This window comes from Rutidosis leptorrhynchoides, chromosome 10 (genome assembly GCF_046630445.1).
Source record: "Rutidosis leptorrhynchoides isolate AG116_Rl617_1_P2 chromosome 10, CSIRO_AGI_Rlap_v1, whole genome shotgun sequence".
In the NCBI taxonomy this organism is placed as follows: domain Eukaryota; kingdom Viridiplantae; phylum Streptophyta; class Magnoliopsida; order Asterales; family Asteraceae; genus Rutidosis; species Rutidosis leptorrhynchoides.
In genome coordinates, this window is record NC_092342.1 from 156,631,332 (window position 1) to 156,656,561 (window position 25,230).

The window sequence follows — 25,230 nt, forward strand, 5'->3', positions numbered from 1 at the left end:
TGAACTTTTCTTTTTAACATGCTTTATGGAAGAATCAAAACATAAACTTGATTCTCCTAGGTTCTTGTATGTTCTTGAATAAACAAGATGATATGAAGAATAAACTAGAGAGTTTGATTCTTACAACTAGTAAATAAATAACAACTAAGAACAAGTAACAAACAACAATGAACAATTAAACAAACAAGCAAATGATGATGATATGTATGTGTATATAATTCGGTTTTTATGAAGAAAAAGAAGAGAAAAGTAAGCTTGTTACTTACAAGTCTTGAGAGAAAAAGGAGAGAAAAGAAAGAAAGTAAGTTTGTGTGTGTGAGAAATGAGGTAGAAGTATACATGTAAGTAGCAAAACAAGAAGCAAATTTTGAATCTCTCCTCCCCATGGGAAGCTCACGGCCATGGATCAAAAAGGCAAGGTTAAATGTTAACTTTCAAGTATTGGAGAATGGTGATAGCTTAGTATGGTAATAAAGTTAATTGGTGTGGGAAAGTGTTGTAAATATGCAAGTAACTAGATTCCCATGAACTAATTAATCTAGCTTAGTTTAAATGTAATACTTGCATGATAGTAATGGGCTATTTAATCCATTAAGTGTGTAGGGTGGGCTTCCAAGTCCACTTCCAATAATAAAAGCCCAAGTCCAAGTAAGTATGCAATTAAAATAAATAAAGCCCAAGTAATTAACTACTAACCTTAGTTAATTAAAAATGATTAATAATAAATAATCATGAATGTAAATAATATTTGAAAATATTATTCGTGAAAAGTACGCGTGTCACAAAGACGTGTCGGGCCATGTAAAGTCAAGTACGATAACAAGTAAACGTATAAAAATACATTTATTAATGCGCAAGTATTAATAATAAATATTATTAATAAAAGTTGGAATTTCCAGGGTCGTTACATTACCCACCTGTTAAAGAAAATTTCATCCCGAAATTTTAAGCTGAGGTAGATGGAGGAGTCGGGAAAAGGTGAGGATACTTCTGCATCATTTGATCCTCTCGTTCCCAAGTAAACTCAGGTCCTCGTTTGGCATTCCATCGTACTCGGATGATCGGAATCTTATTTCGTTTCAAAGTTTTGACCTCACGGTCCATAATCTTGACAGGTTCTTCCACGAAGTGGAGTTTATCATCAATCGTAAGTTCTTCCAGTGGTATGACAAGTTCGGGTGCAGCAAGACACTTCTTCAAGTTTGACACGTGGAAGGTAGGATGAACTGAGCTCAATTGAGTTGGAAGAACCAAACGGTAAGCAACGGGTCCAACACGTTCCAAGATTTCAAAAGGACCAATGTATCGCGGGTTTAACTTCCCATGTTTTCCAAAACGGATCACACATTTCCAAGGTGTGACCTTCAACATTACACGGTCACCCACGTTGAATTCAAAGTCTTTACGTTTTAGGTCGGCATAACTCTTTTGACGATCAAGGGCTGTCTTGAGTCTCGCTTGAATCTGAGAAATCTTCTCCGTTGTTTCATGGACTACCTCGGGTCCAGTGATTTGCTTTTCGCCTACTTTGGCCCAATAAATAGGAGAACGGCACTTGTGGCCATACAATGCTTTGAAAGGTGCGGCATTAATACTCGAATGATAACTGTTGTTGTAAGAGAATTCAGCTAGCGGCCAATGCCTTTCCCAGGCCTTTCCGAAATCAATAACACATGCACGCAACATGTCCTCCAAAGTCTGAATCGTGCGTTCACTTTGCCCGTCGGTCTGTGGGTGATATGCAGTACTCATGTCGAGACGGGTTCCCATGGCTTCTTGTAAAGAACGCCAAAATCTGGAAGCAAAATGGGGATCGCGATCTGAGATGATCGATAAAGGTACACCATGACAAGATACAACCTCTTTTATGTATAGTTGAGCGAGTCTTTCCATCGTATCCATTTCCTTCATGGCTAAAAAGTGTGCAGATTTGGTAAGCCGGTCAACAATAACCCAGATGGTATCGTATCCGCCCACCGTCTTTGGTAACTTAGTAATGAAGTCCATCGTTATCCTTTCCCACTTCCATTGCGAGATTTTCGGTTGTTGAAGTAACCCAGAAGGCTTCTGATGTTCGGCCTTAACTTTCGAGCAAGTCAAACACTTACCAACATAAGTTGCAACGTCCTTCTTAAGATTCAGCCACCAGTACTGTTCCTTAAGATCGTGGTACATTTTGCCCGCTCTAGGATGAATTGAATATCTCGACTTGTGGGCTTCATCTAGTATAAGGTTCTGTAGATCTCCGTAAAGAGGTACCCAAATCCTTCCGTCAAAATATCAAAGTCCAGTCTCCTTAACCTCGAATCGAGAGACAAGTATGTTCAAATGTTCATGAGATATATTCTCCTCCTTGAGAGCCTCATCTTAGGCTACTCGGATCTGGCTGTTGAGATTCGAATGGATGGTGATGTTCAAACCTCGGACATAAAGATGTGCCATCCTCTCCTTTCGGCTCAAGGCTTCGGCTACAACATTTTCCTTACCAGGATGATAATGAAGTTCACAATCATAGTCGTTCAGCGTCTCAATCCATCGACGATGTCTCATATTCAGTTGCTTCTGATCAAAGATGTGCTGGAGGCTTTTGTGGTCGGTGAAGATAGTGCTCTTAGTTCCATAAAGATAGTGTCTCCACAATTTGAGCGCAAAGACAACAGCTCCAAGTTTGAGATCGTGAGTAGTGTAGTTCCGCTCGTGAATCTTCAGTTGTCGGGAGGCATAAGCGATAACCTTTGTTTGTTGCATTAGTACACAACCAAAACCACTTTTCGAAGCATCGCAATAAACGACGAAATCGTCACTGCCTTCAGGAAGTGATAAGATAGGTGTGGTGGTTAACTTCTTTTTCAAGGTTTGAAATGTTGATTCGTGTGCGGGTTCCCAAATGAACTTCTTCCCTTTGTGAGTCAGCGTGATCAAAGGATGCGCAATCAGAGAGAAACCTTCAATAAATCTTCGGTAGTAACCGGCGAGACCTAAAAATTGACGAATGTGAGTCGGAGTAGTGGGGGTCTCCCACTTGCTGATAGTTTCAATCTTGGCAGGATCAACCTTGATACCCTGGTTGCTCACAACATGACCCAGAAATTGGACTTCCTTCAGCCAAAATTCACACTTGGAGAATTTTGCATAAAGTTGCTCTTGTCTCAAGAGTTCAAGTACTAGTCTAAGATGTTGTTCATGCTCTTCTTCGCTCTTGGAGTAGATGAGGATATCATCTATGAAGATGATAATGAACTCATCCAAGTATGGCTTACAGACACGATTCATGAGATCCATGAACACAGCAGGTACGTTGGTTAAACCGAATGGCATCACGAGAAACTCAAACTCATAATGACCATAACGAGTTCTGAATGCAGTCTTCATCACATCGCTCTCTTTCACCCTCAACTGGTGATAACCGGATCGTAAATCGATCTTAGAGTAAACGCTCGATCCTTGTAGTTGATCAAAAAGATCGTCAATTCGGGGAAGAGGATACCGATTCTTGATCTTCAATTTGTTGAGTTCACGGTAGTCGATACACATGCGGAATGATCTGTCCTTCTTCTTCACAAACAAAACAGGTGCGCCCCATGGCGAGAAACTTGGTTGGATAAATCCACGGTCTAATAGTTCTTGTAGTTGGCTCTGTAACTCTTGCATTTCGGAAGGTGCGAGTCAATAAGGTGCGCGAGCTACGGGTGCAGCTCCTGGCACTAAATCGATCTAAAACTCTACTGCTCTCGGTGGTGGTAATCCAGGCAATTCTTCCGGAAAGACATCGGAAAACTCGTTCACAATTCGAACATCGTTCACACTCTTCACCTCGGTTTCTAATGTTTTCACATGTGCTAGCACAGCAAGACGTCCTTTCTTCACGATCTTTTGCGCTTTCACGCAACTAATGAGGTTCAGCTTCGAGGTACATCTCTCTCCGTAAATGATCAGTGGCTCACCGTCTCCGTGTGGTATACGATGAGCTTTATCTCCACAGATAATGTCGGCCCTTATCTTGGTCAACTAGTCCATACCGACAATAACATCAAAGCTTCCCAACTTAATGGGTATAAAGTCAATCTCGAAATCCACACCAGCTATGTTGATAATAGCTCCTCGGCTAATTTGGTCAACTTTCTCAAGTTTTCCATTGGCTACCTCTACAAGCATACTCTCCTTTAAAGGAACTAACGACCAATTTATCTTATCGCAAAAGTGTCTACATACATAACTTCTATCAGCACCAGTATCAAATAGGACAGAAGCTAATAAATTGTTGATAGTGAATATACCTGTGACTAAGTCGGGGTTCTCACAAGTATCCCTTGCATTTAAATTGAAAGCTCTGCTATGCGGTGGTCCACCGTCCTTTCGCTTGTTGGGACACTCATTTCTGAAGTGGCCCGTTTGTCCACATTCATAACACTTTCTTGGTCCATTAGGGTTCGTCTTCCCAGTCATGATGGTGATCTTGCAGTCTCTGCCAATATACCTGGTCTTTTTGCATTTTTCACAAACAACATTACAGTACCCGGTATGGTGCTTGTAGCACCTCTTGCACTGTGGTAGAGTACCCGTGTAGTTGGGGTTCGAGTTGGTTGTCAAACCCCGTCCAGGTCTCCCTGGACGAAATCATCAACATTTGGTTCCATTGCGATGATCTACTCCAAGTAATGTCTTTAGTATGAGCTTATGCACAGCGGAAGACTTAATTCGTACATGAGAATAAACATGCTTTAAAATGTCAACGTAAAGTTGGTGAGATATAGGTTTGATGTTAGCAGCGTTATAACTATGGACCACAAGATTTCATATATTTAAACATAATACACTCGCAAGTGTATGTAAAAGTAGTTGAGCACTTGGTAACCATACTTAACATTTAAATCATCGCAGCATATTCTTAAATAATCGCTACACCATACCAAGTGTAGTATACAGAAACGAAGTACTGTGCAACCGTTGAAAACTGGTCGTCCAGCCCGGTTGGGGTTGTCAGGCCCGATAGATCTATCAACATGATTCGCGTTTACATTCCTCATGTAAATATTAGCTACCAAGTATAAAGAAATATATATGCCATGGTACAACTCAACATAGAATTTATTTTTGATCACTTGTGTCCATAACGTAAATCATAAAATGCATGTATTCTCATCCCAAAATATTTAAAGTTTAAAAGGGACTATATACTCACCTAATGTATTTTGTAGTAAAAATACATATAACATCATTGAACAAGTGTAAGGTTGGCCTGGGATTCACGAACCTATATTAATTATATATTTATTAACACATGGTAATCAAATAATTACATATATTAATTATATAATATTTATTTATTTAGTGTTGTAGTTTATATAAAATTTGTTTTACATTTTGTCTTAAATTATATATTATATATATATATATATATATATATATATATATATATATATATATATATATATATATATATATGTTTATTTTGTATATATATATATATATATATATATATATATATATATATATATTTATATATATATAAATATGTTAATATATTTAATATATATTTATAGGTAATATAAATATATATTAAGTATATAGCGACCCGACCAAATCGTCATTGACGGCGCCGTCTACTTAGGTCCCGTTACGTGGTCATAAGTCTTTAAAACAACGTTTGACCAAATGATATGTCGCATTCATTTCAAATGTAAAGGTTGTTCAAGTTTACAAGAATAGTTCCACCACAAGTTACGATACCAAGTTTTAAGTACAAATGAAACTTATGCGATACAATTTAAAAGTATCCAAAAGACGCTCCATGTATGCATATATACTCGACATCCAATGCAAGTATCAAAATAATGAGCGGAAGTATGTATCATGTATCGTTCAAGGACCTGAGAAAAACATAGAAATCTGTCAACGAAAACGTTGGTGAAATCATAGGTTTAAGTAAGTAAGTACAAGTGAACCACAAGATCTGCATCAATGAAATAATAGTAATACATTCCAAAAGTTTGTTTCACGAGCACCCAATTATCAATGCTTAACATTTCCTTCCATTGAACCCCATCACTTAGTGCTAGAACATACACTGTTTCTCGAAAATATATTTCATTCGTAAACGGTAGCGAACCGTTTGAATGAGGGTTTGTCAAACCCATATGGATCCATACAACATAAGTTCTCGCTTACACCCGGCAAGTGTAACTAATGATAATCGAATTGAGGATTTTGTTCTAAACTCGTATGTAGAATGTTTGTTTTCCTGTACTTGTGTTCACTTAGTAAAAGAAATGTTTATGTTTTCTCATCCCAAATGTAAGTTCAAAAAGAGTAAGAGTGGGACTATGATCTCACCTTGAATGCACGAGTAGTAAAGTACTTCAACAAGTAAATGTGTGCAAAGAACAATGCTAGTCTTGACCTAAACAAATAGGTTGTATCAATAACGATAGTCACGATTGGTCAAAGATGTTCAATTAGTCCTATGGCTCGTTACGACTCGATTAATATAGCATGTGAATCAATTTGTCAAGTTTCATGCACGATACAAGTAGTTAAGTATGTTAGAACGATTGTATAATCGTTTGGTTAAGTTTGACTAAAAGTCAAACTTGGTCAAAGTCAAAGTCAACGGGGTCGGGTCGGGTGTCCGACAATTTTCTCATGATGAGAAGTCATATACGAGTATAATAGTCAAGTTTCATGTTAATCGGAGTTACGGTTAAGCGGGAAACATTTTGGGATATGAAAAACAAAGACAAAAATGAGCTGGACCAAATGCGCGGCGCGCTGGGGGTTGCGCGGCGCGCACCCAAGTGTAAATCCTGGTCAGAAACTAACCAAGAAGGCAGACATCTGGGATTTTTGATTATGCGCGGCGCGCAGGTATGTGCGCGGCGCGCACTACCTGGGAAACATGTTGTTTGCAGAAAATTGGTCTAAGTCACGACCCAAAACACAATTTAACACATTTCATGCACCGAAAACATTTAAAACGCATATCATATATCATTAGAAAGGTAATTTGACAAGGAAGATAACTAAGTGCATTTACTCAATCAAAACCAAACAAACTCATATCAAAATCACCATTAATGCTCATCATTTATTACTCCAAGTTCATAAATGCCATATTATGATTCGGTAAATTAATGCACATGTGTAATACGCCGTTTTGAAGATAATCAAGCATACAACACAACTAGACACTTACAATTAACATTGCTAAGCACTTAATGTATCAAATATTCAATTTACTTTTATTAAACCCTAACCCAAAATCATAAAATCAACAATCTTGCTTATGAAACTAATCCATGTCAACCTACATACCAATTTGAAGCTAGTGATGTTAGGAACACAATTAAAACATGAACTTTCCTCATCAACCAACATATGTACACCTAAAACTCAAGATTAAACAAGCATTCTTTCAATATGAGCTAGTTACACCAAAATAGCAAGAACAAGCATACAAAACACATAATCATACTAGACTTGAGCCATAGACACTAATTAACAACCTTTTTAACTCAAAACTCAAGAACACATAAAATTAGTGATTTTATAAAGTTACCCAAATTTGATGAAGCCGGTATGGAATCGAAGAGGAGATCACGAGGAGTTCAAATATGTAATTTGTTTGGCCCGAAGCTTGATCGATTGAATATGGATGATGAATTGCTTTTTGATGAATTAGAGAAAAATATGAAAGTGTTGAAAGAAAAGAAAAAAGAAAATGAGGAAAGAGGTGGAAGATGGTTGACTAGTCAAGTGCTAGTCACCATTTTGGCATGTTGGCAAAACAAGTCCCTCTACTTCCAATCGGGTGCGTTAAATTACCTAAACAAGATAATTTAAAACGCGTATTAACGGGAGATGTTATAAACATATAACGGAGTTTAAAATAGGTAAACGGAAAAGTAAATGGAAAAAGGCGGGATGTTACATTACCTACTCCTTAAAAGAAATTTCGTCCCGAAATTTATGTAGGCGTAGTAGTCGTTGTTTCTTCCTCGAGATCTTGCGTTTCCGAATTCACGAATAGATGAGGATACTTCCTTTGCATTTGATCTTGTCTTTCCCAAGTAAACTCGGGTCCTCTTTTGGCATTCCAACGAACCTTGACAATCGGGATTCGGCTTTGTTTCAATGTCTTGACGGAGGTGTCCACAATTTCAACCGGTTCCTCCACGAAATGAAGTTTGTCATCAATGGTAAGCTCCTCGAGAGGAATGACGATATCGGGTTCGGCAAGACACTTTTTCAAGTTGGATACATGGAAAGTAGGATGAACGGAGCTCAATTGAGGCGGAAGATCTAAACGATAAGCAACGGTTCCAATACGCTCCAAGATTTCGAAAGGACCAATATACCGCGGATTTAGCTTCCCGCGTTTCCCAAAACGGATTACACCCTTCCAAGGTGCGACTTTTAACATTACTCGGTCACCGACTTGAAATTCAAGATCGTTGCGTCGTTTGTCGGTATAGCTCTTTTGACGACTTCGGGCCGTCCTAAGCCTATCTCGGATTTGAATGATTTTCTCGGTGGTTTCGTGAATGAGTTCGGGTCCGGTGATTTGCACGTCGCCTACCTCGGCCCAACAAAGAGGTGAACGACATTTGCGGCCATATAGCGCTTCAAAAGGTGCGGCTTTAATACTCGCGTGATAACTATTGTTATAAGAGAACTCGGCGAGAGGTAAGTGCTTGTCCCAAGTTTTTCCGAAATCAACCACGCAAGCTCGTAACATGTCTTCTAAGGTTTGAATTGTACGTTCGCTTTGTCCATCGGTGTGAGGATGATATGCGGTGCTCATGTCTAAACGCGTTCCCAACGCTTCTTGCAATGTACGCCAAAATCTAGAAACGAAACGGCCATCTCGGTCGGAGATAATCGATAAAGGTACACCGTGTCGGGCTACGATCTCCTTAATGTAAAGTTGTGCAAGTTTCTCCATTTTGTCCGTTTCTTTCATGGCAAGGAAGTGTGCGGATTTGGTGAGACGGTCAACAATAACCCAAATGGTATCATAACCGCCCGCCGTTTTTGGTAGCTTGGTGATAAAATCCATCGTTATCCTTTCCCACTTCCATTGCGGGATCTCGGGTTGTTGAAGTAGTCCGGATGGTCTTTGGTGTTCGGCTTTGACTTTGGAACATGTCAAACACTTGGAAACATAAGTAGCTACGTCCCTTTTGATGTTCGGCCACCAATATATTTGTTTAAGGTCGTGGTACATCTTATTGGCACCGGGGTGAATCGAGTATCGTGACTTATGGGCTTCATCTAAAATAAGGCTTCGTAGATCCCCATAACTAGGCACCCAAATTCTTCCGGCGAAATATCGGAGTCCGGTTTCTTTAACTTTGAATCGAGAGGTGAGGACGTTCAAGTGTTCGAGAGAGATGTTTTCATCCTTGAGAGCCTCATCTTGGGCTACCCGAATTTGGCTATTAAGGTTGGTGTGAATGGTGATGTTTAAAGCTCGGACACGGAGAGGCACCGCTCTTTCTTTTCGACTTAAGGCATCGGCTACTACATTTGCCTTCCCGGGATGGTAACGAAGCTCGCAATCGTAATCGTTTAAGGTTTCAATCCACCTTCGTTGTCTCATGTTTAGTTGCTTTTGATCGAAAATGTGTTGAAGGCTTTTGTGATCGGTGAAGATAGTACTCTTGGTTCCATAAAGATAGTGTCTCCACATTTTAAGTGCAAAGACAACGGCTCCGAGTTCGAGATCATGTGTCGTATAGTTTCGTTCATGAATTTTGAGTTGTCGAGAAGCATAAGCAATGACTTTCGTTCGTTGCATCAATACACACCCAAAACCATGTTTTGAGGCATCGCAATATACAACAAAGTCATCATTGCCTTCGGGAAGTGACAAGATAGGAGCGGTGGTTAGCTTCGTTTTCAAGATTTGGAATGCGGATTCATGTTCGGTCGCCCAAATGAATTTCTTTCCCTTGTGAGTCAATGCGGTTAGAGGACGTGCAACCAAAGAGAAATTTTCGATGAATCTACGATAGTACCCGGCGAGACCCAAAAATTGACGAATGTGAGTAGGAGTAGTAGGAGTCTCCCATTTGCTAATGGCTTCGATTTTCGTTGGATCGACTTTAATACCTTGGTCACTTACAACATGACCAAGAAATTGAACTTCCTTTAACCAAAATTCACACTTGGAGAATTTGGCATAGAGTTGTTCTTGTCTTAAAAGTTCAAGCACAAGTCGGAGATGTTGTTCGTGCTCTTCTTCATTTTTAGAATAGATCAATATGTCATCGATGAACACAATAACGAATTTATCGAGATACGGTTTGCACACGCGGTTCATAAGATCCATGAACACCGCCGGTGCGTTAGTGAGACCAAATGGCATGACGAGGAATTCATAACTACCATAACGAGTCCGGAAAGCGGTTTTGGAGACATCTTCCCCCTTAACCCTTAATTGATGATAACCCGAGCGGAGATCGATTTTCGAATATACACAAGACCCTGGTAGTTGATCAAAGAGGTCATCGATGCGAGGAAGAGGATATCGGTTCTTAACCGTCAATTTATTTAGTTCACGATAATCAATGCACATTCGCAGGGATCCGTCTTTCTTTTTAACAAACAAAATCGGAGCGCCCCATGGTGAATGGCTAGGTTGGATAAAACCACGGTCAAGTAGTTCTTGGATTTGACTTTGCAATTCTTGCATTTCGGATGGAGCAAGCCTATACGGTGCACGTGCTACGGGTGCGGCTCCCGGAATAAGATCGATTTGGAATTCTACCGGTCGATGAGGCGGAAGACCCGGCAATTCGTCGGGAAATACATCGGAAAAGTCACTAACAATTGGCACATCATCGATATGCTTATCATCGGACTCGACTTTCTTAACGTGGGCAAGGATCGCAAAACAACCCTTACGGAGTAGTTTTCTAACTTTAAGGCACGAAACGAGGTTGAGTCTGGTGCAACTCTTATCGCCATAAACAATCAAAGGTTCACCATTCTCGATAGGAATTCAGATTGCGTTAAGATCACAAAGGATGTGAGATTTCATTTTGACTAACCAATTCATACCGATTATTACATCAAAGCTTCCTAGTTCCATGGGTATCAAGTCAATTTCAAATTCCTTACCCAAAATGTTTAACGTACACCCCCGGTAATATGTGTCGGCACTTAATAGTTTCCCGTTAGCCACTTCAATGGTATAAGTGGTATCTAATGGAAGAGGTGGAGTGCTAAAAGAATGAGTTAAAGTCTTGGATACAAAGCATTTATCGGCACCCGAATCGAATAAGCAAGAGACATAAGAATTGTTGAGAAGAAACGTACCCGTGACTAGTTCAGTGTCATCCCGGGCTGCCTCGGTGTTGATGTTGAAAGCTCGGCCGCGCGTGTTGGGGTTATCTTTCTTCTTTGGGCATGCATTTCTATAATGACCTGTTTGACCACATTCGTAACAAGTGCCCGTCTTTGGTGCATTGGGCCACTTTCGAGCAACGGGAGTGGCACTTTTACAATCGTTGGCCTTATGACCAACTCCTTGGCACCGGTGGCAAATTAACTTGCCACATTCACCAAAGTGATGTTTGTTGCATTTGTTGCAAAGAGGTAGGTTCCCGGCATAACCCCTCTTGCCGTCGGAGGTGTAAGGCTTCTTAGCAAAGTTGTTGTTGCTTGATTGGGAGGGTTCCCACTTTCTTTTGTTGCCGCCCGATTTATCCTCGGCCTTAGGTGCCGGAACTACGATTTCGTCAACCGTTTCAATTAGTTGGCGAGCCATGTTCATAGCGGCTTGATGAGTAGTGGGTTTGGATGACATCACCCCTTATTTGATGCTTTTTGGAAGACCGAGCATGTAGAGCTCAATCCTTTGAGATTCGGGGTTAACAAGATTAGGACACATCAAGGATAGTTCGGCGAAGCGTTGATTATAAGCTTTAAGATCGTTTCCGACCGCTTTCAAAACTCTTAGTTCTTCCTCAAGCTTTCGGGTTTCTTCGCGCGGAAAATATTCAACAATCATCTTTTCCTTTAGATTGGCCCAAGAGAGGGCATGAGCTTCATCGGTACCCACCGATTGAACATAGGTGTTCCACCATGTTAGAGCAATTCCGGAGAAAGTGTGAGTGGAGTATTTGACCTTGTCTTGGTCCCGACAACCGCTTATGCTAAAGACGGCTTCCGTTTGCTCAAACCATCGGGTGAGCACGACCGGTCCCCCCGTTCCATCAAAAGTGTGAGGTTTGCACCCCATGAAAGCTTTATAGGAGCATCCCTCGTTTGAGTTTCCGGCTCCATTGTTGTTGTTGTTGTTGTTGTTGTTGTTATTATTATTGTTGTTGGATGAGTGACCGGCCATGGCCGCATCTACGGCGGTAGCTATCATCCGTTCGAGAGCTTGTTCGGGAGTTTCATTGCGGCGTACACGACGAGGAGCCATTGTTCCTTCAAGACACAAGAATATCATTGATTAGTATTCTCATTAATACTAACCGTGATATAGAATAAAGATAAAGAGAAGTTTTTCCTTGACTCGCCTTAAATTCTTTATGTCATAATGTCGGAACTTTCATATGAGTCACCGTAATATAATCCCGGAAATTATATTACCCTGATTCATATGTGCATTCGACATCATTTCATATAGTCAAGGTGGCGCGTCAATCAAATTAAACAACGTGAGATTAAGATGAACTAAGAGTAGATATGAGTAGAAGCGTTCGAGTACAAATGCACAAGTAGTCAAGTAATTCCTACTTCAAGTCTATATGCCGGTTGTAGTCTAGACTCACCAATGTACCCTATGACTCGAGGTTGACACCAATGAACTCTAAATCCCTACAACCAACGCTCTGATACCATCTGTAGCGACCCGACCAAATCGTCATTGACGGCGCCGTCTACTTAGGTCCCGTTACGTGGTCATAAGTCTTTAAAACAACGTTTGACCAAATGATATGTCGCATTCATTTCAAATGTAAAGGTTGTTCAAGTTTACAAGAATAGTTCCACCACAAGTTACGATACCAAGTTTTAAGTACAAATGAAACTTATGCGACACAATTTAAAAGTATCCAAAAGACGCTCCATGTATGCATATATACTCGACATCCAATGCAAGTATCAAAATAATGAGCGGAAGTATGTATCATGTATCGTTCAAGGACCTGAGAAAAACATAGAAATCTGTCAACGAAAACGTTGGTGAAATCATAGGTTTAAGTAAGTAAGTACAAGTGAACCACAAGATCTGCATCAATGAAATAATAGTAATACATTCCAAAAGTTTGTTTCACGAGCACCCAATTATCAATGCTTAACATTTCCTTCCATTGAACCCCATCACTTAGTGCTAGAACATACACTGTTTCTCGAAAATATATTTCATTCGTAAACGGTAGCGAACCTTTTGAATGAGGGTTTGTCAAACCCATATGGATCCATACAACATAAGTTCTCGCTTACACCCGGCAAGTGTAACTAATGATAATCGAATTGAGGATTTTGTTCTAAACTCGTATGTAGAATGTTTGTTTTCCTGTACTTGTGTTCACTTAGTAAAAGAAATATTTATGTTTTCTCATCCCAAATGTAAGTTCAAAAAGAGTAAGAGTGGGACTATGATCTCACCTTGAATGCACGAGTAGTAAAGTACTTCAACAAGTAAATGTGTGCAAAGAACAATGCTAGTCTTGACCTAAACAAATAGGTTGTATCAATAACGATAGTCACGATTGGTCAAAGATGTTCAATTAGTCCTATGGCTCGTTACGACTCGATTAATATAGCATGTGAATCAATTTGTCAAGTTTCATGCACGATACAAGTAGTTAAGTATGTTAGAACGATTGTATAATCGTTTGGTTAAGTTTGACTAAAAGTCAAACTTGGTCAAAGTCAAAGTCAACGGGGTCGGGTCGGGTGTCCGACAATTTTCTCATGATGAGAAGTCATATACGAGTATAATAGTCAAGTTTCATGTTAATCGGAGTTACGGTTAAGCGGGAAACATTTTGGGATATGAAAAACAAAGACAAAAATGAGCTGGACCAAATGCGCGGCGCGCTGGGGGTTGCGCGGCGCGCACCCAAGTGTAAATCCTGGTCAGAAACTAACCAAGAAGGCAGACATCTGGGATTTTTGATTATGCGCGGCGCGCAGGTATGTGCGCGGCGCGCACTACCTGGGAAACATGTTGTTTGCAGAAAATTGGTCTAAGTCACGACCCAAAACACAATTTAACACATTTCATGCACCGAAAACATTTAAAACGCATATCATATATCATTAGAAAGGTAATTTGACAAGGAAGATAACTAAGTGCATTTACTCAATCAAAACCAAACAAACTCATATCAAAATCACCATTGATGCTCATCATTTATTACTCCAAGTTCATAAATGCCATATTATGATTCGGTAAATTAATGCACATGTGTAATACGCCGTTTTGAAGATAATCAAGCATACAACACAACTAGACACTTACAATTAACATTGCTAAGCACTTAATGTATCAAATATTCAATTTACTTTTATCAAACCCTAACCCAAAATCATAAAATCAACAATCTTGCTTATGAAACTAATCCATGTCAACCTACATACCAATTTGAAGCTAGTGATGTTAGGAACACAATTAAAACATGAACTTTCCTCATCAACCAACATATGTACACCTAAAACTCAAGATTAAACAAGCATTCTTTCAATATGAGCTAGTTACACCAAAATAGCAAGAACAAGCATACAAAACACATAATCATACTAGACTTGAGCCATAGACACTAATTAACAACCTTTTTAACTAAAAACTCAAGAACACATAAAATTAGTGATTTTAGAAAGTTACCCAAATTTGATGAAGCCGGTATGGAATCGAAGAGGAGATCACGAGGAGTTCAAATATGTAATTTGTTTGGCCCGAAGCTTGATCGATTGAATATGGATGATGAATTGCTTTTTGATGAATTAGAGAAAAATATGAAAGTGTTGAAAGAAAAGAAAAAAGAAAATGAGGAAAGAGGTGGAAGATGGTTGACTAGTCAAGTGCTAGTCACCATTTTGGCATGTTGGCAAAACAAGTCCCTCTACTTCCAATCGGGTGCGTTAAATTACCTAAACAAGATAATTTAAAACGCGTATTAACGGGAGATGTTATAAACATATAACAGAGTTTAAAATAGGTAAACGGAAAAGTAAATGGAAAAAGGCGGGATGTTACAAAGTATAAATCTTTATTTGTTATAATATAATAATAATAATGAAAATGATAATTTTAATAAAAATGATAGTTTTAAAAATTATTAGAATTTTAATAAAAATGATACTATAATTAAATATGATAATAAAAATAATATTACTAATAAGAATAATAATAATAATAATAATAATAATAATAATAATAATAATAATAATAATAATAATAATAATAATAATTAAAACTACCTTAAAAGCAAAAAAAAAAAAAAATGTCGCAGGCGGAGATTGAACACACGACCTCTAGCCTAGCACCCAACTCTCTTAACCACTTGTCTATATCTGTTTTTCTGAAATATGTTGCACCCGATATAAATATAACCCGTAAACGAAACAGCAGTCCAACAATCCACTTAGTTGGCCCAAGAAAAATTCACTTAACAGCCCAACACCATATTATATAGTCCGTATTTTTCATCAATTTAAATTGTCGGCTGAAAAATAAATAAACGAACGGAAGGAATACAGAAAAGGAGTGCACGTGTAACCACTTTTCCACTGTTTTCATCTTTTATTGCTCATCCTCATCATTGTGTTTGTGGGTTTTAAACAAAGTTAGTATCCTTCCAATTACAGTGTCATCTTTTCTGTTTCATGGTGACAGAAACAGTACGGGACAGCTGCAGTTATTCGTAAGTACTTAGGAGCAGTTTGCAGGTTGTTTGGCCCCGGTTTTGGGTCTGATCGGAACAGGAAAGCCAACAGTAACCACGGTAGTGGTGTAGGTGATTCTTGATGATCCGATGGTAATTATACATAATCCATTGTAGCCGTTTTATTTAATGGTGTTGAAAGTTTGTATGGTTGTTATTAGGTTGATCGTAATAGTAACCCAAAATAGAAAGAGTGATGAATAATTATATGGTGGTGATCTAGTGGTGATGGGTCTTCAAACTGAAAACGAAAATAGTGCACATCAACAAAAGGGAACTCACGATGGGTTTTTTTTTATAAGAAATTTGTGATGTGGGTGGTGACCATAATGAAGAGAGGGTGGTGATTATGATGTTTCCAAGGTGTAGGTAAAAGTGGCGGTTTAGTTGGGTGGTTCTTGGAGTTGTAGTTGAGACAGGATATTCGTAATAGCAGGTTCGATTAAATAGCAAACAGAAAAGATGAGAGGGAGAGGTGAGAGAGAGGAAGGAAGAAAAGAAACATGGTGATAGTTGTTCATGGTTGCAGGTGACGATGGTGTTGGTCTCGTGGTAGCTTGGATGAAGGTGTTGGCGGTTGATCTATTGGTGGTTATCCGGTGGTCACGGGTGGTGGCCGAAGGGTTATGGTTGGCGGCTTATAATAGTAGGAAACAGAAACTTAAATGGTTAGATGTTTGAGATGGTTGATCCATCTTGTAAGAGATAGGTAGACAGATATATCTATATGTTATTTATATATAATAGTATTTACTTGTAATATATGTTGTAACTATGTTGCGACAAGAATCACGGGCAAACAGTTTACAAGAAGAAAAAAAATATCAGATGGAGATAGGAAATATATTATACGCATAATTTTGGTCTTTTATATATCTGTACCGAAAATATCTGTATTTTTATAATTATATTTTATATAATCTGCATTTTATATATTAATCTTAATGATTAATAATTGTGTAAAAAATTTGATAATAAATTAATAAGATTGATAACAATAATATAATAACTTTATTATTATTCATAATATTTATAATAATGCTAATAATAATAACAATATTGCTAGTGGTATTAATATAACAGATTACAAATACACATAATTATTCGTGAATCATCGAGGGCAGTCGAAGGGTAGTTGATTACATGAACTTAAATTTCAAGGTTTTCGAGACTCAATATTACAGATTTTGCTTATCGTGTCGGAATCAAATAAAGATTAGGGTTTAAATTTGGTCGGAAATTTCCTGGTCATTACAGTACCTACCCGTTAAAGAAATTTCGTCCCCGAAATTTGGTAGAGGTCGTCATGAATAACAATAAGAATGTTTACATGACGAATATGAGCTGATAATGGAGTTTTATCATCATTGAGTAATGTAGATAAAACGATTCGATTACACGAAGAATATAAATGAAGCTATCGCAAAAGAGTGAGATGAGTATAAATATACTTGTTTTAACCGACGACGTAGTTATGATTGATTTCCGGAATTCACGGGATTTAAAGAAAATCTTATGTAATAAGATTTGGTTCTTTAGTGATTAGGGAAATCAGGATCTTCTTTGATTAAATGCAATAATCTGTTCTGATTTCTCTGTCGGATATATTACTATAAATCCACCCCTTCATTTCCTTATTTTCCACAACTCACATCTTCTACTCTTTCTCCTTAATTCCTACTTTAATACATTTGCCAATATGCTCCATCCCATTCTGATTCTTGATATACTCCTAACCTTCATATCTGTCATTGTTCTCTTTTATCTGCCGCCAGAAGACTCTATTCACTTTTACTATTACCTTGGGGTTATAGTGTTTCTAGTTATCCCTTGTCTCTATATTGCTATCCGCATTGATGTACACGGTTTGAAATCTCGGGGTTATTATTGGATTTTATATCTTCCCTTATATTTCGAATTTCTTTGCCTTTTTATTCTCCTCTCGATCTCTAGTAAAACGAGTAATGGTCCGGAATTCGTAGATATGAAATTTGGAATGAACATAGCTAATGCTCTAAGAAAGTAATGGTACGATTTTGATTTGTCAAATTACCAGAATATCCTGGAAATGACCGAATCATCAAGAAATATTTTCTTGATATTTTTAGAATTTATATAGAATGTAAGAGCCGTGTAGCATGGCACCTAATGATGGTACTGTGAATCATCACATTTCATTAGAAACTCAACATGACTTACTGTAATATAATGACGTTGATCAAGTGTCATTATATTATACTAATTCATGCATCAGTTCCCAACACTACTTCAAAACATTCCTATTTTAAACTCGAAGGTTTCAGAATTTAGAACTAACACAGTTTCTTTTATATTGTAATGCAGATATTACAGGGAGATACATGATCTCAGATAAGAATAGTTGTGAAAATATCTTCAGAAATATTGAGGATATTTATAATAAAGATACGATAATATCTTGGAATTTCTAATATCGAAGGATGATGATGAAGTTTTACCCGTAAGGGTTTAGATTCAGAAGCAAGGTGTTCGCTAAGGATTTCATCAGAAACAGAATCATCAGAATTCTTTAAATACAGGGTTTGGTCCTTGTATTTGTTCTTGGTTTCCTTCATGGTTAGTTCAATTCGATTTTCAATACCCAATTTTCTATCGAGTGTTCCTAACACTTCCTTCTTTATTATCAACTTTTGGCCATGAAGACCATCTACAACATGCTGCTTCGTCAGCATTCTCAAAGTTAACGGATCTGGGTCATCGGTTATCAAACCAAGGTGGTTTCGGGAGAATTGTGTTTTTAGATGATTAAACGCTGATGGTAATATGGTTGAATATAAAAGGTTCTCCGGTAACGATGGCGAAAGGACAACGTATATATATCGAGGTTATACTAAGACTAGTCTTACTGAAAAGTCAAAGTTAACTTGCTGAAGCTGTGACAAAATTGGCTACTTTGAAAAGGAATTGTAAGTTTTGTTTTGTTTTGTTTTTTGTTTTGTTTTTTTTTTTGCTAATAATTGATAAAGGATTCAACAAGGGTACATGTTAAACTATGACTTTGGGTTCGAGAGTTTTTCATGTGTATAAATCTTTTCTTCCGTAGATGAAGTGCGGTCGGTTCAACTTCTCGATTGAGGTGTTTTCAAGAATCATGAAAAATTTGAACGTGGATTGTAATTGTCGAGGTACAAATGAGGTTTAAGATGATATCAAGTGGCAAACTTGAAGAATTGTTTAGTTTCATATGTTATAATTAACATTTTAATTCATTTTAATTGTCCAAAGTTAGCAGTCCAATAGTCCGATTGTCCAATGGTCCAATAATTTCATATATATAATATTCGAATTAATTAATACGTATCGTGACCCGTGTACCGGTCTCAGTATTGATCACAACTCAAACCATATATATATTTTGGAATCAACTCCAACCCTGTATAGCCAACTCCAACATTCACATATAGAGTGTCTACGGTTGTTCCGAAATATATATATAGATGGGTCGATATGATAGATCGAAACCTTGTATACGTGTCCCGTTATTTATAGTGCGTAAAATAAATAAATATATATCATGACACGTGTACAACGTATTGTCTCAGAATTAATCCGACATATTGTATACATGTGTCCTGATTTAAAGTGCGTAAAAGTAAATAACAGAAATTAATTGACGATAAATAAAATTGCGATAATTAAATTGCGATAAATAAAATGTAACCAGTTAGCTAGGAACAGTTAGCTAGGAACAGTTAGCGTGGATTCTTAACAAAATTTCAATTAGTTAATTCGTTTGTTTCTAACAAATTTTATTTTGTCCGATGTTTTCTTCATTATGCCACTTGTTGGATTCTAATAGGTCAAAATTCCAAATATGAAATTTGAATGAAAATGATTATTTTGTGGTGAACGGATACGTATATCGGTGGTTGTAAGTAGGATAGTAAATGACCGTTGAATCAGATTTGAAGAATGTACAATGTAACTTATTAATATGAAATCTAAATATTCCTCGGGTACTACCTACCCGTTAAAATATTTTCATCATTAACAGTTTGTATGAAAGAATTTTTAATTACAATCTTTATGAAAATATACTTGCATATATATTTTCTTCGAATGTAATTATGAATTTAATGAGTCAATAGGATATTAAACTCATTTGATTTATCGTTATTACTAGATTACATGATCTCTAAAACATTAGAGATTACATAATCGTCATGTCGAACGAAGATAAATGAGGTAGAACGATATGTAAAGCGAAGATAATTGATGTAGAACGATATGTAGAACGAAGATCATACTCGAAGTACAGATAGTGTTATTGAGGCGTGTGATGTTGATATCCGAGGCACAGATTATGATGTTGAGGTTTACGACGCGGTTGTAGTTGAGGGTGATAAGGGTACTGTCGGCATTGATGATGGTGGTACGGATTATGCTGCTGGTGCTGCTGCTGGTGTTGTAATCTTCGCACCATGTTCTCCAAAGCCGTCACGCGAGCGCGAAGTTCGTTAACTTCTGCTAGTATACCGGGATGATTGACAATTGGAGCGAGCAGATGAATAAGATTCGAAATATGGGATAGTATATAATGGTAACGAGACACTCTGGAAATGAGAGAAATAATAGTTTCTCGAACAGGTTCTCCGGTAAGTGCTTCAGGTTCATTGCCAAGTGAGCAATTTGGTGGATGGAAGGGATCTTCGATGTGAAATGATTTTCAGATATCAGATGATATTCTAACTATATAGAATATGTATATATATAATCCTAAAGGTTTCGTAGACTACAGAGGAATTTATGGTATATGTCAGGCAAATCTACGGATGTGCTAAGATATGGATTATCAGATACGCTAAGATATGAATTTTGTCTATACACTATCGATGCACTAAATGCAGTAAGACGTGTCTAGACTTAAGAATGATAAGTAGGTAGTCTCCTAAGGATGATAAGCAGATGATTTCCGACTAGATATGATAAGCAAAACTTTTGACATGTAGACACGGTCGAAGCCCAGACTCACTAATGTATCCTAACAACTATCAGTTAGACACACTAATGCAAGACCTGGTTCGCTAAGACCACCGCTCTGATACCATTCTGTCAAACCCCGTCCAGGTCCCCCTGGACGAAATCATCAACATTTGGTTCCATTACGATGATCTACTCCAAGTAATGTCTTTAGTATGAGATTATGCACAGCGGAAGACTTAATTCGTACCTGAGAATAAACATGCTTTAAAATGTCAACGTAAAGTTGGTGAGATATAGGTTTGATGCTAGCAGCGTTATAACTATGGACCACAAGATTTCATATATTTAAACATAATACACTCGCAAGTGTATGTAAAAGTATTTAAGCACTTGGTAACCATACTTAACATTTAAATCATCGCAGCATATTCTTAAATAATCACTACACCGTACCAAGTGTAGTATACAGAAACGAAGTACTGTGCAACCGTTGAAAACTGGTTGTCCAGCCCGGTTGGGGTTGTCAGGCCCGATAGATCTATCAACAGGATTCGCGTTTACATTCCTCATGTAAATATTAGCTACCAAGTATAAAGAAATATGCCATGGTACAACTCAACATAGAATTTATTTTTGATCACTTGTGTCCATAACGTAAATCATAAAATGCATGTATTCTCATCCCAAAATATTTAGAGTTTAAAAGGGACTATATACTCACCTAATGTATTTTGTAGTAAAAATACATATAACATCATTGAACAAGTGTAAGGTTGGTCTTGGATTCACGAACCTATATTAATTATATATTTATTAACACATGGTAATCAAATAATTACATATATTAATTATATAATATTTATTTATTTAGTGTTGTAGTTTATATAAAATTTGTTTTACATTTTGTCTTAAATTATATATTATATATATATGTTTATTTTGTATATATATATATATAAATATGTTAATATATTTAATATATATTTATAGGTAATATAAATATATATTATGTATAAATCTTTATTTGTTATAATATAATAATAATAATGAAAATGATAATTTTAATAAAAATGATAGTTTTAAAAATTATTAGAATTTTAATAAAAATGATACTATAATTAAGTATGATAATAAAAATAATATTACTAATAAGAATAATAATAATAATAATAATAATAATAATAATAATAATAATAATAATAATAATAATAATAATAATTAAAACTACCTTAAAAGCAAAAAAAAAAAAAATGTCGCAGGTGGAGATTGAACCCACGACCTCTAGCCTAGCACCCAACTCTCTTAACCACTTGTCTATATATGTTTTTCTGAAATATGTTGCACCCGATATAAATATAACCCGTAAACGAAACAGCAGTCCAACAATCCACTTAGTTGGCCCAAGAAAAATTCACTTAACAGCCCAACACCATATTATATAGTCCGTATTTTTCATCAATTTAAATTGTCGGCTGAAAAATAAATAAACGAACGGAAGGAATACAAAAAAGGAGTGCACGTGTAACCACTTTTCCACTGTTTTCATCTTTTATTTCTCATCCTCATCATTGTGTTTGTGGGTTTTAAACAAAGTTAGTATCCTTCCAATTACAGTGTCGTCTTTTCTGTTTCATGGTGACAGAAATAGTATGGGACAGCTGCAGTTATTCGTAAGTACTTAGGAGCAGTTTGCAGGTTGTTTGGCCCCAGTTTTGGGTCTGATCGGAACAGGAAAGCCAACAGTAACCACGGTAGTGGTGTAGGTGATTCTTGATGATTCGATGGTAATTATACCGAATCCATTGTAGCCGTTTTATTTAATGGTGTTGAAAGTTTGTATGGTTGTTATTAGGTTGATCGTAATAGTAACCCAAAACAGAAAGAGTGATGAATAATTATATGGTGGTGATCTAGTGGTGATGGGTCTTCAAACTGAAAACGAAAATAGTGCACAGCAACAAAAGGGAACTCACGATGGGTTTTTTTTAATAAGAAATTTGTGATGTGGGTGGTGACCATAATGAAGAGAGGGTGGCAATTATGATGTTTCCAAGGTGTAGGTAAAAGTGGCGGTTTAGTTGGGTGGTTCTTGGAGTTGTAGTTGAGACAGGATATTCGTAACAGTAGGTTCGATTAAATAGCAAACAGAAAAGATGAGAGGGAGAGGTGAGAGAGAGGAAGGAAGAAAAGAAAAATGGTGATAGTTGTTCATGGTTGCAGGTGACGATGGTGTTGGTCTCGTGGTAGCTTGGATGAAGGTGTTGGCGGTTGATCTATTGGTGGTTATCCGGTGGTCACGGGTGGTGGCCGAAGGGTTATGGTTGGCGGCTTATAATAGTAGGAAACAGAAACTTAAATGGTTAGATGTTTGAGATGGTTGATCCATCTTGTAAGAGATAGGTAGACAGATATATCTATATGTTATTTATATATAATAGTATTTACAAGTAATATATGTTGTAACTATGTTGCGACCAAGAATCACGGGCAAACAGTTTACAGGAAGAAAAAAAATATCAGATGGAGATAGGAAATATATTATACGCATAATTTTGGTCTTTTATATATCTGTACCGAAAATATCTGTATTTTTATAATTATATTTTATATAATCTGCATTTTATATATTAATCTTAATGATTAATAATTGTGTAAAAATTTTGATAATAAATTAATAAGATTGATAACAATAATATAATAACTTTATTATTATTCATAATATTTATAATAATGCTAATAATAATAGCAATATTGCTAGTGGTATTAATATAACAGATTACAAATACACATAATTATTCGTGAATCATCGAGGGCAGTCGAAGGGTAGTTGATTACATGAACTTAAATTTCAAGGTTTTCGAGACTCAATATTACAGATTTTGCTTATCATGTCGGAATCAAATAAAGATTAGGGTTTAAATTTGGTCGGAAATTTCCGGGTCATTACATTGGTGTTCGGATTGGGATTCTCACCGTTGTTGTTTCCTTTGAAACCCTCATGTCGCTTCGCCGGGTTTTGATCATAGGCTCTACCCTTGTTGTTATCCCACTTACACTTATCACTACTACCCGCTTCGGATTTTGCCTTTTCCGGTTCATCGATGATGATTTGGTTCATTAAGGTATGCGCCATGCGCATTGCTTCCGAGACATTGGGTGGCTTAGACGAGGTGACATTTCCCTTATTGGACTTAGGAAGTCCCCACAAATACATTTCCATACGTTTAAACTCCGGGGTAACCATGGTAGGACACATCAGGGCTAATTCTAGATACCTACGGTTGTAACCATCAAGATCGTTTCCCACAACCTTCAACTGCATAAACTCAATCTCCATTTTCTGGATCTCGGTCCTAGGGCAATATTCCTCAATCAGGACCCCTTTGAATTCCTCCCATGGGGTAGTAAACACCTCATCAATACCCTTTGCTTGAGCCAATGTGTTCCACCAAGTTAGTGCGCCGTTAGACAGCGTACACGAGGCATACTTGGTTTTGTTCGCCTCTGAGCAGTTACTAACTCGAAAAACAAATTCTAATTTCTCAAACCATCTAGTGAGACCAACCGGTCCCTCAGTTCCACTATAGTTGTGGGGCTTGCAGCTTTGAAACTCTTTGTATGTGCACCCATTACGAATGGGCTGGATAACCGGTGGCGGTGGAGCTTGGGGGTTCATTTCTGCTAAGGCCGCGATGACTAGTTCATTGATCATTTCCTCGATTTGGGCTGCGGTGGGTGTTGATCATCTGTTGGCCATTGATGTTCTAAATAAAAATTTTGACTCAAGTCAAAATCCAGTATTCAAATAGTAATAATACAGTATATGGTAACCAACATGGAATCAACACATCACATATTTATTAAGTAATGCAACCAGGTACAAATACCACAGAATCATCATACAGTAATGTAAATAGAACACCGTGCAAGAATTAAATAACGTAAAGTTCCATTCATTAATAATAAGTTGCATACATCAGCATAGGTTCGTACAATACATAAGTGAAACATAAAACTACAAATGAGATTACATAATGAAATCTACTACAAATGTCCTACGGTGATGGTGGGTGTAGGATGTCCAATACGTGGGACATCTGGTTCTCGAGTTCAGCTACCCGAGCACGGAGGATCTCCACCTCCCTTGTCAGTTCCTCGACAGTGGGAGATGGTGGGGCAGGCGGTGCAGTCGGTACGGGTGGTGCTGGTGGTGCAGACGGTCCGGCTCCAGAAGTAGAGGCTGCAAAGCGGTAAGGCTTACGGATGAAGGGATCAGCAGGATACGGCACAAGCCGCTTATGGGCGGTAACCCTACGACTCCGACCATGAGCGTCAACAAATGGTCGACCTCCATTAATCCCTGGAA